The sequence below is a fragment of the Anomaloglossus baeobatrachus genome, chromosome 6 (genome assembly GCF_048569485.1).
Source record: "Anomaloglossus baeobatrachus isolate aAnoBae1 chromosome 6, aAnoBae1.hap1, whole genome shotgun sequence".
NCBI lineage: Eukaryota > Metazoa > Chordata > Amphibia > Anura > Aromobatidae > Anomaloglossus > Anomaloglossus baeobatrachus.
This window is the reverse complement of record NC_134358.1, coordinates 415,514,240-415,531,539: the sequence shown is the minus strand read 5'-3', so window position 1 is coordinate 415,531,539 and position 17,300 is coordinate 415,514,240.

Below are 17,300 nucleotides of genomic sequence, written 5' to 3'. Positions count from 1 at the left end.
CGGGCTTCCGTGAGTCCCAACGCACATTTCTTGGGATTGGCTGTCAATCCGGCTGTTCGGAGCGCGTTCACCACCACTTGTACCTGTTCCAAGTGGGTCTGCCACTCGGAGCTGTAAATAATGATGTCATCAAGGTACGCTGATGCATACGCCTGGTGGGGTTCCAGCACCAAGTCCATCAACCTCTGGAACGTGGCCGGAGCGCCGTGTAACCCAAAAGGCAAGACAACATAGTGGAAGAGACCCTCCGGCGTAACAAAAGCGGTTTTCTCCTTGGCGGACTCCGTCAGTGGCACCTGCCAGTACCCCTTGGTTAGGTCGAGCGTGGTGAAATATCGCGCCTGTCCCAGCCTATCAATCAGCTCATCCACCCGGGGCATGGGGTAGAGATCGAACTTAGATATTTCGTTCAATCTCCTAAAGTCATTGCAGAACCTTAAGGAGCCATCGGGTTTTGGTATTAGGACAATGGGACTAGCCCATTCACTCCGGGATTTTTCGATGACCCCTAGTCGTAGCATTGTCTTCACTTCCTCTGATATGGCTTGTCTTCGAGCCTCCGGTACCCGGTATGACTTCAGGCGTACCTTCAGGTGAGGCTCGGTGACAATGTCATGTCGTATCAGACTTGTCCTACCAGGCAGCTCGGAGAAGACATCGGGGTTCTGCTGAACCAGCCGTCTGGCCTCTCGCCTCTGTTGCTTGGTGAGGGCTTCTCCAATCCTTACTTCCGGTTCGTCCTCTCCGGAGGTCGCTGGAGCCGGGGTTGAACGACCCGAAGAGGAGGGAGATGGGGAAAAATCAACCATCAGGCTTTCCCGTTCCTGCCAAGGTTTTAACAGGTTGACATGGTATATTTGTTCAGGTTTCCGCCTACCGGGCTGCAATACCTTATAGTTGACCACCCCGCTTCTTTCCTTTATCTCGTAGGGTGCATTGCCACTGAGCCAGGAATTTACTCTCCGCCGTGGGGATTAATACCAACACCCGATCCCCGGGTTTAAAGGTCCGCACGGTGGCTTGTCTATTGTAGCGGCCGCTTTGCGCGGCCTGAGCCTCCTGTAAATGCTCCTTCACAATTGGCATGACCGCGCTTATGCAGTTCTGCATTCCTAAAATGTGTTCAATCACACTTTTATGGGGGGTGGGCTCCTGCTCCCATGTTTCCTTTGCCAGGTCCAACAATCCCCGGGGATGTCGCCCGTATAACAACTCAAAAGGCGAAAACCCCATGGATGCCTGTGGCACCTCTCGTATGGCAAACATCAAATAGGGAAGCATCATATCCCAGTCTTTCCCGTCTTTGGAAATCACCCTTTTTAGCATGGTTTTCAGGGTTTTATTGAAACGCTCCACTAAACCGTCCGTTTGAGGATGATACACAGACGTACGCAACTGCTTGATCTGGAGCAGCCGGCATAGCTCTTTGGTCACTTTAGACATGAATGGGGTCCCCTGATCCGTAAGGATCTCCTTGGGCAACCCCACCCGGCAGAACACAGCAAACAACTCCCGAGCTATAAGCTTTGCTGCAGTATGTCTGAGAGGTATCGCCTCTGGATACCGGGTGGCATAGTCAACGATCACTAGGATGTGTTGGTGCCCTCGAGCGGACTTTACGAGGGGCCCCACCAGATCCATCCCTATCCGTTCAAAAGGGACTTCTATAATGGGTAACGGTACCAACGGACTGCGAAAGTGGGCCAGGGGTGCGGTAAGCTGACACTCCGGGCAGGTTTCACAGAACCGTTTCACCTCCCCAAAGACCCCGGGCCAATAGAACCTTTGCAATATTCGCTCCTGCGTTTTCTTGACCCCTAGGTGGCCACTCATCAGGTGTTTATGAGCCAAGTCGAGGACCCGCCGGCGATACGGCTGGGGCACCACCAACTGCTCTACCCCCACGCCCCGTATTTCATCTACCCGGTAGAGTAAATCCTGCTTAAGAGCGAAATGGGGGTACCTTACCTGGGCACCGGGCAGCTGTGCCACCCCGTCAACCACTGTCACCCGACTCCGGGCATGTATTAATGTAGGGTCCTGGAGTTGGGCTGTCCCAAACGTATCCGGGGACGTCTCCAACTCCGGGATGGGCTCGACCAACTCAGCCTCTCCTGCCAATACCTCTAGGGGCGACCTATCTGGTTCACACTCTGTCCCTATTATGGGGACCCCTACGGCAGGTGTCCCGGATTCGGGATTGTCGGGCTCAGGTCCCGGACTGTCCAATACCTGAGGGGACTTAGGAGGCCCCTTCCATAGAGTCCAAAAATACGGCAGATCCCTTCCTAGGATCACGTCATAGGGAAGAGAGTTCATAAGTCCCACCTCATGTTGCACCTGCCCGCAGGGTGCTGTGATGGTGACAACCCCCGTGGGATAGTCTCGGCGGTCCCCATGTATGCAAACTACCCCCACGGTACGTCCTGTGGCCTTTATTTTAGCCCTTAGGGTTGATCGCACAAGGGTCACTAAGCTTCCGGAATCCAACAAGCCTGTAACCGGACATCCATTCACCTGTATTTGGCACAAGTGGGGCTCAGTCTCCGGGGAGACAAGGTCCGCGGTATACACCGCCTGAGCATACATTGAACCTCGTCGGGTAACCCCACAATCCATGGGCTCCGTGGTGAGTGGACACTGAGCTTCCATATGTCCCACCCGCTGGCACCGCCAACATCTAATAGGGAAGGATACCCCCTTGACGAGTTGTCGTTTAGGGTACATAGCCTTCCGGACCTCCGGGACTTCGGGCGCGGCCTCAGATGGGACGGTAGCGGACTCCCGCACCGGTGTCAGCGGTGGGTCCTTAGCCCGAGGCTTAGAGGGGCCGGACCGACGGGCGGCACGCAAAGTCTCGGTGTCCCGTATCAAGTCCTGCGTAGCCACATGCCGCTCCACCAGGCTCACTAATTGGTCCAGGGTACTTGGGTCGCCCTGTCCTACCCACCGTTGAATGGTGACGGGTAAAGTACGCACAAAGCGATCAACCACTACCCTTTCCACCATTTGCACAGGGCTCAGAGTGTCAGGCTGCAACCACTTCTTTACCAGATGCAACAAGTCATAGGCCTGGGAGCGTACGGGTTTGACTTCCTCATAGAACCACTGATTTACCCGCTGAGCCCGTACATAGGTATTCACCCCCAACCGAGCAAGTATTTCGGCTTTCAGGGTCGCATAGTCTATGGCGTCCTCGGTACAGAGGTCCAGGTATGCTTTTTGGGGCTCCCCCGTCAGATAGGGCGCCAATACCTCAGCCCACTGGGGGGTCGGCAGCTTTTCCCGCTCGGCCACCCGCTCAAACACCGCCAGGAACGCTTCCACATCATCCCCCGGGGTCATCTTTTGCAACGCTTGTCTCACCGTTTTCCGGACGCTGCCGTCGTCACCCGGTCCCGGGGTTGTTGCTGCCGGTCCGGCACGGATCGACTTGGCCAGTAGAACCATCTGTTCTTGGTGACTTTGTTCCTGCAATTGCAAGGCTTGCTGCTGACGTGCATTGGCCTGAACCAGCTGCTTTAGTATGTCCTCCATGGCGTCGCCGGGTTTGGGCTGTAGTATAGCCGCTTGAATCCAGGACATGTGCCACCGGGTCACCAGGAATGGAAGCTACACCTCACCGGGCTGGCATGCCCGCCGATTCTCCACCATATGTGAGGTAGCGCGGTCGGCTGCGCGGCCGAAGACACGGGATCCAGGCACCAAGGGTCACAGCACACGGTTTATTGCACAAACCAAAAGTCCAATACAGCATACAGTTGTGTCTCCGGCAGAGACTCAGGGAGTTGTGTTCACTCCCTCACACACTAGGCACCACGCCCATGTTCCTGTCTCCTTTTAACCCTCCTTTCAGCCTGTAGGGAAACAGGATTAACCCTGGAGTGGAGTTGCTTACTATACATGGAGGGAGCACAACCGGGGCGAGACGTACCGGCCGTCATGGACCAGCCCGGTCACAGTCTCACAAGGGGTTAAAGGGTTTCAGGGTTCTGGGGGTCCTGCTTGGTCAGTGGCTTCCCTCTAGCCTGTCCATTGCTTCCCATCTGAGTCTGTTGATCCAGACAGGCGTTACATTATCTCTGGCCCATCTAACAAGGAGAGAAAAAAAAATGGATTTTGTCCATGCTGTGCTAAACCAGGTGCACACCCTTTCTGGCCTTGAACATGGACTTGCAAAGCAAGTGCAGGATCTCAGGTCTGCTCAAGTTCAAGCCCCTGCAGCACCTACCTCATCGTGTCCAGAGTCCCGTCAACTGCAAGGGAGCAGATCACGTTGTGGAGCCAAACATAGAGTGCCTGGATCTCAGAGGCAATCACTTCCAAGGCAGCAACAGCACCTCACTGAGCCCCAGAATACTCACTCAGTTGCCCAGGTACTCCCTGCACACCCTATGAGGTTAATGTTACCTGTCTCATTGTCTCACCAGGGAAAATCTGTACGGCTGCAGGCCTTTGTTGATTGTGGCTCTGCATCTAATTTCATAGACACTATTGTAGCAAAAGAGCTGGGTTTGACTTTGCTAAGATTAAATGCTCCCATTAGAATAACTGCAATTGATAGTACACCTCTCACACAGGGTGTGGTTGATTTTGTAACTCCAGAGATCTCCATGCTTGTTGGGGCTCTGCATGTAGAATCTGTGTCATTTTTTGTTCTTGAGAATCTGATGTCAGCAGTAGTATTGGGCATGCCATGGCTTCGCAAACATAACCCGGTCATAGACTGGCACCAGGTTGAGATTGTGCGCTGGAGCCCTGTGTGTCAGGAGACATGCATGTCTTTATCTGTGAACCTGACTAGAGCTGAACCTATCTTCATATCTTATGCATTCAAGTAACTTGCTGATGTGTTTTCTGTATCTGAATCTGAAAAATTACCTCCGCACAGAGATTATGACTGCGCCATAGATTTGGTCCCCAATTCCCAACTCCCCAAGGGTAAAATGTATAATCTTTCTGGTCCGGAGCGTCAGGCCATGAAAGATTATATAGCAGACAGTCTGCAGAGAGAGTTTATCAGACCATCCAGGTCACCAGTCAGCGCTGGATTCTTTTTTGTTGATAAAAAAGATTGTGGCCTCAGACCTTGTATTGACTACCATGAACTGAACGCTATTACTGTAAAGAATCGGTACCCTCTGCCACTCATCCCCGATCTGTTTAACCAGCTCATCGGAGCCCGGTGGTTCACCAAGCTGGATCTCAGGGGAGCATATAACCTCATCCATATCAGAGAAGGAGATGAGTGGAAAACGGCATTTAACACTCCAGAGGGACACTATGAGTACTTGGTAATGCCTTTTGGGTTAAGTAATGCGCCGGCTGTCTTTCAGAACTTTGTTAATGACATTTTCAGAGATATCTGTGGTCAGTATGTGGTGGTCTATCTGGATGATATTCTGATTTATTCTCCTGATGCTACGTCACATGTCCAACATGTATACACTGTACTCCAGAGACTCAGAGAGAACTCCCAATTTGCTAAATATGAGAAATGTGTTTTTTTTGAGGCAGAGGTTAATTTCCTGTGTTATATATTGTCTGCAGAAGGCTTTCACATGGATCCCTCTAAGCTTCAACCGATTAAGGAGTGGGTGCAACCCAAGTCTCTGAAAGCCTTGCAGCGTTTCCTTGGGTTTGCTAATTATTATTGCAAATTTATTAGAGATTTTTCCAAAATTGCCAAACCCCTCACCGATTTGACTAAAAAAGGGGGCTGATGTGGTTAATTGGAAGCCAGAGGTGATCCATGCCTTCTCTACATTAAAAGAATGTTTTTCCTCAAACCCGATTCTGGTTCAGCCTGACCTTATGCATCCATTTATTGTAGAAGTCTATGCATCCGAGGTTGGAGTGGGAGCGGTGCTATCACAAAGTACTCCGTCTCTCACTCAGCTTCGTCCTTGTGCCTTCTTTTCCCGCACGTTTTCTCCCACAAAGAGAAATTTATGACATTAGTAATCGTGAGCTGTTGGCAATTAAATGGGCCTTCGAGGAATGGCGCCACTTCCTCGAAGGCGCCAAACATAAGGTCACATTCATCACAGACCATAAGAACCTCACTTTTCTGGAATCTGCTAAGAGACTCAATCCTAGGCAAGCTAGTTGGGCATTGTTCTTCTCCAGATTTGATTTTGTGGTAACATTCCGGCCCGGTACCAAGAACACAAAGGCTGATGCAGTTTCCCGTAGCTTCTGTTCCTCTCAGTCTGAAAACTCTGAACCAGTGCATATTTTAGCTAAAGGCATTATTATGTCATCTGTTTCCTTAGATTTGATAGAAGAGGTCCATAATACCCAAGACCAAGCTCCTGAAACTACTCCTGTCCATAAACTGTTTGTCGCCCCCTCACTTCGCCTACGGGTACTCCAGGAATCCCACAATTCTGTGCTTGCAGGCCACCCTGGTATAGGCAATAGACTCCGACTAGTAACCAGGAATTTTTGGTGGCCAACCATAGCGAAAGATTGTAAGGAATATGTACTGGCTTGTGAAACTTGTGCTCGAGCCAAGGCACTCCGTACCCGCCCTGCCGGATTTCTCCAGTCCCTACCTACTCCAGTAAGCCCTTGGACACATCTCTCCATGGACTTCATCACTGACCTTCTACCCTCAGAAGGGAAGACTTGTATCTGGATAGTAGTGGATAGATTCAGCAGTGTCATTTCGTTCCTCTGTCCGGATTACCCAATTCTGAAACTCTTAGCAAGTTGTTTATTAGGCATATTGTGCGGTTACACTGGGTTCCGGAAAATATTGTTTCTGACCGAGGAACACAGTTTGTCTCGAAATTCTGGAGGGCGTTTTGTAAAAAGATCAATATAGAGCTATCTTTTTCATCTGCCTACCACCCAGAGACCAATGGTCAGACTGAATGTTCCAATCAAACCCTTGAACAATATCTCTCGTGTTATGTGTCTGACTGTCAGTCTGACTGGGTGGAATATCTGCCGCTAGCTGAGTTCGCCATCAATAATCAGTATCAGGAATCCATCAAGACTACCCCATTTTTCTGCAATTTAGGGTTGCATCCACGTTTTGGTTCTTTTTCTTCCGCTATGGTGGATACTCCTGAGGCTGAAACAACTGTGGACAAACTGAAGGCTATCTGGTCTGAAGTGAAAGAGAACTTGAAGAAGGCAGAGGTTGGTCAAGCCTCCTCTGCTAATAAGAGACGTTCCAAGAGCCCTAGCCTTGGAGTTGGGGACAAGGTATGGTTATCAACATGGAATATTAAACTCAAGGTCCCTTCTGCTAAGCTGGGTCCAAGATTTATTGGACCCTATGAGATAATCGAGGTAATTAATCCCACAGCTTTCCATCTGCCACTCCCCCCATCCTTTAAGATATCAAATGTGTTCCATAAGTCCCTCCTCAAGTTATATCGTGTCCCCATTCACCCAGTCAGTGCCCCCCCTCCTTCGGTTTTGGTTGAAGGTATCTTGGAGTATGAGGTACAGAGAATACTTGATTCCCGTATTGTCAGAGGGGCGGTACAGTATTTGGTGCATTGGAGGGGTTATGGCCCTGAGGAGAGGTCATGGGTCCCTGCGAGCGATATTCATGCTAAGGGTCTGGTCCGGCGGTTTCACCTCCAATTTCCTGGCAAGCCGAGTTTTGAGGGACCTCTGCCTCGTGGAGGGGGGGCACTGTTACGTCACCACTGGAGTCCGCTCCAGCGACTTCTGCTCCGATCGCCAGGCGACACCGTGTTCCTGCCGTGGATGGTGCTTGTGATGGGAGAGGACCACAGGCAACCTGACCTCAGGTGGCCTCAGTAAAGTCAGTGACCTCACCTCAGGTGAGACCTGCATCTCCTGGCAGAAAACTGTGTTTTTTTTTACCAAGAGATATGGATTTGTTGCTGAAATTTTCACATCATATTCCTGCAACCAATCTACACCTCCTGGCAAAAAAAAATTGCATCAAACAACATGTAGCTTTGATAATTTTTTTGTCAGAAGGTGTAGATTGGGTGCATGAATACGGTGTAAAAATCTCATCAGCAAATCTACATTTCTTGGCCCAAAAATGCAAAAAAGGTTTTGACACCATTTTGGTGCAGTTTTCTGCTTGGTGCTGAAATGTCTGCACCAGATTTCAGCATCAAATTTTCACCTCCTAGCAGAAAAAAAACGCTTTTTAATTTTTGGGCCAAAAGATGCAAATTTTGGTGATGAAATTTTGACACCTTATTCATGCGCCCAATCTACACCTCTTAGCAAAGTAAATGCATCAAGTCCTTATGCTGGATGATGCGTTATTGATGTAGAGGTGTAGAATGAGTACATGAATATGGTGTAAAAATTTCATCACCAAATCTGCATCTCTTAGCAAAAAAACACGGTTTTCTGCCAGGAGATGCAGGTGAGTTCACTGAGTTTAATGAGGTCCCCTGAGGCTCTCTGAGGTCAGGTTACCTGCGATCACAGGCTAATTCATTCTCTGCCTGGAGCTCACAGTGGGAAGTCATGTTCCATGATCGCATGCTTTCAATTCAGATGCAACAGAGCTGGAAGTGTCGTGGGACCTTGTGTGGATTATGTCGGACCTGCAGGGGTGTTTTGGGGTTAACAAAGGAGTGAAAGAGGGGTGTCTTTTGTATTTTATTTCAAATAAAGGATTTTTTCAGTGTTTCTGTTTATTTACTTTCACTTACAAATTATTAATGGGGGTCTCGTAGACCCTCCCCATTACTTATCTAGGGCTTAGTGACAGCTATGGGCTGTTATTACCCTGATTGCCAACACACCAGGGCAATCGAAAAAAGCTGGGTAAAGTGCTGGGATTGTTGCATTTAATGGATGCGGCAATCCTAGGTGGCTGCAGGCCTCTATTTTTAGGCTGGGGAGTGGCCCAATAAGCATGGGTCTACCCAGTCTAAGAATACCAGCCCCCAGCTGTCAGGCTGTATCTTGGTTACCAAATTGGGGGGACCGCATGTCATTTTTTTTTTTAATTATTTATTTAAATAATTTAAAAAAAAAAAGCCACATGTGGTTCCTCTTATTTTGATACACTGCCAAAATAAGTGCAGTTCTGGTGGCTGCAGCCTGTAGCCATATGCTTTATCTGTGCTGGGTATCATAATATGGGGGGGGACTCTATGCCAATTTTTAAATTTATTTATTTTTACTGTACCATTATAGACGCATGTAGCCTCTGTGATTGGAAGCAGTCAGCTGACACGCTGCCACTCAGGGTGGAAGCGCGTCTGATTGCAACTAATCACAGACGCCGGTGGGTGGGGAGTGCAGTGCATATGAAATGAAGGATAAGCATGGCCCCGGAAGTGAATTGGCAGCCGCGGGAGCAGTTACAGCCGCAACAGAGCCTTGGTAAGTACAGCGCACTTACTCCTATCCCCCCAGCCCTTCTACCACCATTTTTAATCACTGGATTCTGGTCCTCAAAGACTTATATGGGGACTGGCACCTGGCCCGGAGCCAGATGTTAAAAACCAGACAACTAGGAACTGTTGTTCCCGGATATCTGCGACTCCACTCATCACAGCACAAGCGCTTTCCCAGAAGGATTTTGGTTTACTCAAGTACTGCAGCTGTGTTTTTGGGCTTCCAGGCCAGAGTTCTGCTTTCTCCAGTCAGAGCTCCAGCAAAACCACATTTTGCAAAGAGACATATACCTACTTTGATCTTTTCACTTTTGGGCTCGATATCTCACCAGCTACAACAGCTTCGAGTGTTAGACTACCTTCATTTTATAGACCATCATCTTGGCTATTTCACATATACATTTGACTTGCAACTATTTAGCATACAATTAATTATGCATATTCTTGTCATGTCACTGCATTGTTACTGTTTTGCTCCTAAAAATCTATATTTAAACTTTTATTATATTATTAGTAGTTTGTAAATCCTTTGGCTTTCAACACTGACTGAATCCGTTTGGGCATGCTCTAAATCAGATTCAAGCATGTGTCAACCGAAATCTAATCCCAGGTCTCTTCTACATGTTCCCATTGGTGTTGGATACTGGTCTCCTCACTTGGATATATATACAGTTTTTTCTTCTACTCACAAGTGTTCAATTGGGATGACGTCTGGGAACTGTGGGACCAATCCAGCACCTCTACTTCATTTTCATTGAACCATTTCTTTCCAAATCTCTACGTATGCTTCGGGTTGTTGTCCTGCTTAAACACTTTGTCATCCTTTTCATGCCCATAATACAAGTATTTGAGTGTACAAAGTAACTCATCTTGTAGGATACTCACATATAGATCAGTATTGAGACCACCATTGATTCGGGTCACCCCCATATAATCAGGCTTCCTACACTGAACGTGACGGTTTCTTTGGTTCTTGATCAATAAGCCCCCTTTTCCCTCGTTTCTTACAGGCCCATTTTCACTCATCTATTGATTTTGGTCTCATCGCTTCAAATCACTGGTTTCTAATCTTCTACTTTCCACTTTTTGTACTATTTTGCACACTCGAGCCGACGCTTCTTATGTCGATATTGAATTTGAGGTTTCTTCACCTTTTTTTGGGCCACCATTCCAGACTTGTGTAATGTCCGTTGCACGGTGCTTACATGGCCATCTGTGATCTCACTATTATGAAGCATATGAGTCATCTCCACTGCTGTGTTTGTAGCACCAAAACTGATGGGTCATGTGATGAGCCGACTTTTTTACATCAATATTTTGCCTGGACATCCACCTCTTGGCTTTTGAATGGATGGACAGACTTAATTTTGTATTCTTGTAAATGTCATGGCACTCACATGATGCAATTTGGCAATTTTCTTGGCCAAAAGACTGCTATTGATGACCTAGATGATGCTCTTTTCTTGGGAAATATTCGTCATGGCTGCTCCTTGATTTCAACCAGTGATCTGTCGCTTGGGAATCAACCTAATAATACAGTGAGCAATTAGGGAATGTGAGAACAGGTTGTAATTTGTAGTAGACAGGAAGAAAAATATTTTTCCACCTCCAAGAGCAAAAAAGTAAATGCAGTGAAATGACAAATCTGAATAACTAATCATGTGCTAAATAGTTGTAAGTCAAATTTATGTATGAGATAACCAATGTGATTGTCTATAAAATGGAGGTAGTGTCACGTTCAAAACTATAGTGGATGGTGAGATATGGATCCTGATAGTCAAAAGTTCAAATCATTGTTATTGTTACCCTTTACCGTATCAGTGTGTTTAGCATGGCACAGGGTAGTGGTCATGAGCAAGGTTTATTCTCTTATGCCCTAGTATGCTACATGCAAGATGGGGTCCTGGCTGGGTGTGGGGACTTGTGTTGTGAGGGAGGTACGATCGTGACGGCAAGGTCCAGATGTTAATCCTTTCAAGAAGAGAGACCACCAGTTCTTTACAATGTACACAATGTAAACAATGTAGTACTTTTACTTAACAGTCCTTTGATGACAACTATATACACAAGATAGCGGGTACACAACTTCTCGTACGTTTCATTGGCACAGAGCAACTTCAGACACACTATTATTCCCAACTTGGTAGTTCCTGTCTTCACTGATCTTGCTTTCTCCACCTCAACCAAGCCTAGCATCACAGTAGTTTGTGAAAGTCATTTTGTCTTTCTGCAGTTCTGTGTCTGATTCTCTATGGAGAGGATAGAGTTTGCCAATATGGCCGGACTGAAGCTTCCAAGCTTTCTGAAGCCTAAGGAACTTTCACACAAGCCACTCTTTCATCTCACTTTCTAGTCTGTCTTGGCCTGTTACCTTTAGAAGCCATAAGCTACTTGGGGCCTTTCTGATTGGGTTACTATGTTCTATGATCAGTCCAGGGACCTGACACTGTTCTTTATGCTGGTTCTCTACCACTCTCCTTGTGTCTTGGTTTGTCCTTCAGGATCTTGCTATCTTTGTCCCGGTCTCCTTTTTCCTCACCACAGGTCACCCACTGCATGTGGTCTTGACTAACACTTAGACCCTATGTCTATCTGTATCACTGTCTGCGCACTATCTAATGTTCCACAGAAAATCATCACTTACCCTACATTTTAGTCACTCCCTTATGGGCTAGTCCCAACCGTTAACTACTTCTGACCCCTACTGTCAGCCTAACACATAAAGCACTACTGCACATTATGTATTACGTCACAATTGCCATGGCACATTACTTCCACAATTACGAAATACATAATTCACATTACAACACTGTGATTGGTCTCTTCAGGGAAACACAACCATAAATCCACCTCCTAACATTTCTCTCTTCTTTAATGATGGTTGTCCTCCACCATCCAGAGACCTAGAAGACACCAATGCAATATTATATATAACATTAATTAACATAATTCCCTTTCTTTAATACAAATGACATATTCTTGCTTCTGAGACAGCACAAAGCCAGTCCTCCTAGGTAAGGACCCTGGAGACAAAAAGTTCAAATCCATTTTTAACAAATGACCTCAAGGCAGCTGTAATGCTCACAGGGCGTGCAAGGGATTAGTGGACCCACTGGGCACACAGAAAACCTAAAGGGCTTGACTACGGAAACACACATGGTTTGCATCAGAGCCTCTGATGGTGAGAGTGTTGCACTGCAGGTAGGAGACCAGGTGGCACTCGGAAAGATTGATGCAGCAACAGCTATCTGCAAGGTACAAACACTGACAGTCTCTGATGGTAGAAGTAGCAACAGCAGCCAGTGTCGTGCATTCGGCTGGGATGGATGCAGTTGTAGCGGCCGGTATGGATAGTGTCTGCAGCAGCGGCTAGTATCGGGGATTCGATGGGATGGATGAATGGATGCAGTTGCAGTGAATGGTATGGGTAGTTGCAGCAACAGACTTGTCATGTACTGAAACACAGATTGGGGTCAGCAACAGCACACATCACAGTAACAGCAGCGGCAGTACACAAAAGGACCTGAGAGCTAGAAGGTAAAGCAGGTACAGCAGATACGGCAGGTACAAGAACTACTAGAACACAGGTATGGGCTAGTAGGCACAGGATACGAGCACACATTGTTGGAGACCCGACAACTGGCAAACATGCAGATACACTGTCTAAACATGTTACCCAGGTACCTCCCCTGAGGGGAGGGTGGCTTAAATACCTGAGGCCTCTCTGCCATACTGAGAGGCACTTCTGGGTGAAAGCATACTGGCCCTTTAAAAAAAGGGATGTGTCCTCGTGCCCACCCTACGGGCACTGCCAGGAGGTCTGTGTGGTGTGCGCAGGCCCAGGGAGACCGCAGCAGGAATCAAGGATGGGCGAGTCATCACAGGGCAGCTGGGAAGGTGAGAATGCCGGCATCCCCACAGGCGAGAGTCACAGGACAGCATGGGGACACCGGTACGGATGTTACACCAACACAACAGTAGTTCTCCTCATCCAAGGGCGCAGTCCATTAATCTTAACCCAGCACAACCATTGTTACATTTACATAGGTAGCAGCTACCTATCCCTGATATTAACAGGCTCAGAACACTGAGGACAACAGCACCTTGCATGTATGAATAAAGCCCCTTGAGATGTCTCTTCTCTCTTCCTAAGCAAGGTCTTGTATTACTTATTTCTGAGAACACCAGTATATATGTTAATAGACAATACTTTGATATTGTGTTCCATTTTTAACCCCTTAAGGTGGATCTCATGATTTGCATACCCACACAGATATTGGAAGTAAATAGGACATCTGTGCACACAATACCTCATAGGGGGCTTTCCCTATATTTCGCTGAAGTATAAGAAACAGGTGGGCCCTGGCTTTAATATGCATATGAACAACTCTTGCATTATGGCATGTCCCCTTAACTCTTAATATACCGCTTTATAGGTCCAGATATAGGACTGGTGTCCAACACATGTCCTTGTGTATAACTGTGTTCGCTACAACATAGATACAGGAAACATTTGTCAGTTCCTGGTAACGCAGGTATGACTGGACCCTCCTTTTGAACAGACTCACCTACACAATTTTATTTTATTAGTTTCATATGTCACCTTGGGGTATTTATTATGCAATTTTCATGTATCTCCTACCAGGAGACCGTTAATATTATATGTGTCCTGACCATACTTTTGCATCATATTCCCCTATCTAGAGCCCTCTACATCTTCCACAAGCTTCTATGGAATCCACCTGAGTGCCATTTCTCTGATTTTATAAGACACTGTGCACACAGACTCTCCAGGTATAGCAAACCTGTGGTCTCCTTCCTTCATTTATTTTATTTTTTCATTTGTGTAACCATATTGGACCAATATGATGTGTCTGAACTCTGCCTCTAAGACCTCTTGTTACAATTTTGTTCTTGTTTACTAAGTAATGGTCCTAATATTCTCATTTTCTATGATTATTTTACATGACTCCACTGTCAATCAAGCAGATACACATTTTTGTCTATCACGATGTGATTTATCATATGTTTTAGGCCCCTTTCACACGTCAGTGAAAAACAGTGACGTTTTTCACTGGCGTGTAAAACACGCACATGTCCCTGCGTGTGCCGTGATTCACGGCACACGTGGGTTGTCTAAGTGCAATCCGGGTTCCGTTATCCGTGGCCCGTGATTGCACTTAGAAATCAACTCACCTGTGCGCGCTCCCGCTGTCCATGGTGCTGATCGCTCCCGCGACGCAGCATCCGGCCGGCGGTGACCCCCGCAGCAGCTGCTTCCGGGTCGGCTGTGTCGCGCATAATGAATATGCGCGACAGTAATCAGCCGGCTCAGAAGCAGCAGGGAGGACGGGCTGCAGAGGACATCGCTGGACGCCGGGTGAGTTAAAATGTTTATTATTTTAAATGCACGTTTTTTTCTGGGACGTGTTTCACGGACCACACCACTGCGTGGTCCGTGGAACATCAGTGATGCCAGAAAAAAATGGACATGTCTCCGTGCAGCAATCACGCACACGCGGGTACGCTGCATGGAGACACGTGCAGTGACAAATCACTGACGTGTGAGCAGACCCATTCATTATAATGGGTCTGCGTATGTCAGTGATTCTGGTACGTTTTAAAAAAAGCACAAACGTACCAGAATCACTGACGTGTGAAAGGGGCCTTATGTGTATACTATATTCTTTGATTTGATGTTTTGTATCACTTGTAGATAAGTACCTTGATAAAGGCCCAAAAAGGCCGAAATGTTGGTCTCTGGACATCTGTATTCTCTTTTTTTACCCCCTTTTTTTCTGTTTGAAACATAAAAAGTGGACTTATATTGCAAATATTATTCTTTGGACTCATTATTTCACCTATGGTGTGCCGAAAATAATCTACCTTTATTTGACTTCTTTTTTTCGAGCACTCGATTTTTCGAGTGAGCAGACATTACTCTCTAAATTAATTCTCAGAAGAGTTCTTAACAAATATGAAGACTTATCAAAAACAGGTCAGGCCAAATGGTTGCTAAGCCCATATAATGCTAAAATTATTACTTACCACCCTCAGCAATATCATGGCGTATTTGGAAGCCAAGGTAACTGATCTAAATAAGCAGCTTGCAACACTAAGGTGCATTGCAAACCTGGAGAGGAGTTTAGAGCTCACTGAGCTTTCTCTGGCTGGGGCCAGTGATATGGAGGAGGGTGGAAGTGGGGAAGATCAGGACCCAGAAGTAGGTAGCTGGGTAACAGTTAGAAGAAGAGGTAGGGGGAAAAGTGTCAGGGAGCCTAGTCCTGACCTGGCACAACCTAGTAAATATGCCTGTTTGGCTGATATTAGGAATGAAGGGCCTGGACTAGGGTCACTACAGCAGGATGTTGCTCCTAGCAACCAGGAAAACAACTGCTGTAGGAAGGAGGGAAATAGGAGTGCAGCAAAGCCCAGACAGATGTTGGTGGTAGGGGACTCTATAATTAGGCGGACAGACAGGGTCATCTGTCGCCGAGACCGTGAATGCCGAACAGTGTGTTGTCTGCCGGGTGCTCGGGTTCGGCATATTGTGGATCGGATAGACAGATTGCTGGGTGGGGCTGGGGAAAATCCAGCGGTCATGGTGCACATTGGTACTAATGACAAAGTTAGAGGCAGGTGGAAGGTCCTTAAAAATGATTACAGGGAGCTAGGAGAAAAGCTGAAGTCCAGGACCTCCAAGGTGGTGTTTTCAGAAATACTACCGGTGCCACGAGCGTCACTAGAAAGACAGCGGGAGCTTAGGGAGATAAATATGTGGCTTAGAAATTGGTGCAGGAAGGAAGGGTTCGGGTTCATGGAGAACTGGGCCGACTTCTCAGTCGGCTACAGGCTCTACGGTAGGGACGGGCTGCACCTCAATGGGGAAGGTGCAGCTGTGCTGGGGGAGAAAATGGTCAGACGGATGGAGGAGCTTTTAAACTAGGATCGGGGGGGAGGGAGGGTAGTGGAGCAAATAAGGGGATAGATAGAGCAGATAGAGACAGGGAGACGGTAGGGGTCAATGAAGGATTAGGGGGGGATAGGACATACAAGGAACGTAGGGAGGCTAGGAGTAATAAAGGTGTTAATAGGATTAAATGTCTACTGGCAAATGCAAGGTCTTGCAAACAAAATGAATGAATTGGAGACTCTTATGTCAACCATGGATTATGATGTGGTGGGCATTACGGAAACCTGGCTGGATGAAAGCCATGACTGGGTGACAAACATACAGGGTTATAGTACATTTAGGAAGGACAGGAAAGGCCAAAAAGGTGGTGGGGTGTGTATATTTATTAAATCTAACCTAAAACCTGTGTTGTATGATGACATTGAGGGGAACAGCAACAATGTAGAGTCAGTATGGGTAAATGTACATGGGGAGGGGAATAATGGAAAAATGCTAATTGGAGTTTGCTATAAGCCTCCTAACATACCTGAACAAATAGAGGGTGAAATGCTGGAACAAATTGAAAAGGCAGCTAATAATAATAATCGGGTTCTTATTATGGGGGATTTCAACTATCCAGACATTCAGTGGGACATAGAATCTTCTGGTTCTGCTAAAAGCTGTAAGTTCTTATCTACCATTCAAGACCATTTCCTCTCTCAGATGGTAGGTGAACCGACCAGGGGAGATAATTTGCTAGATCTGGTCCTGTCAAATAGACCGGATACAATTTCAGATCTACAGGTCCGGGAGCACTTGGGCACCAGCGATCATAATATGGTAAGCTTCAACATAATATTCAATAGAACATTTCAAAGGGGGAATGCTAAAACCTGGAATTATAGGAAAGCTGATTTCAACAAATTAAGGGAAGAGCTTAAATGTGTAGCTTGGGACAAAGTCATGGTAACTGGGGATACCGAACATAAATGGGGTAAGTTTAAGGATATACTACTAGAGTCCTGTAAAAAACGTATACCCTCTGGTAATAA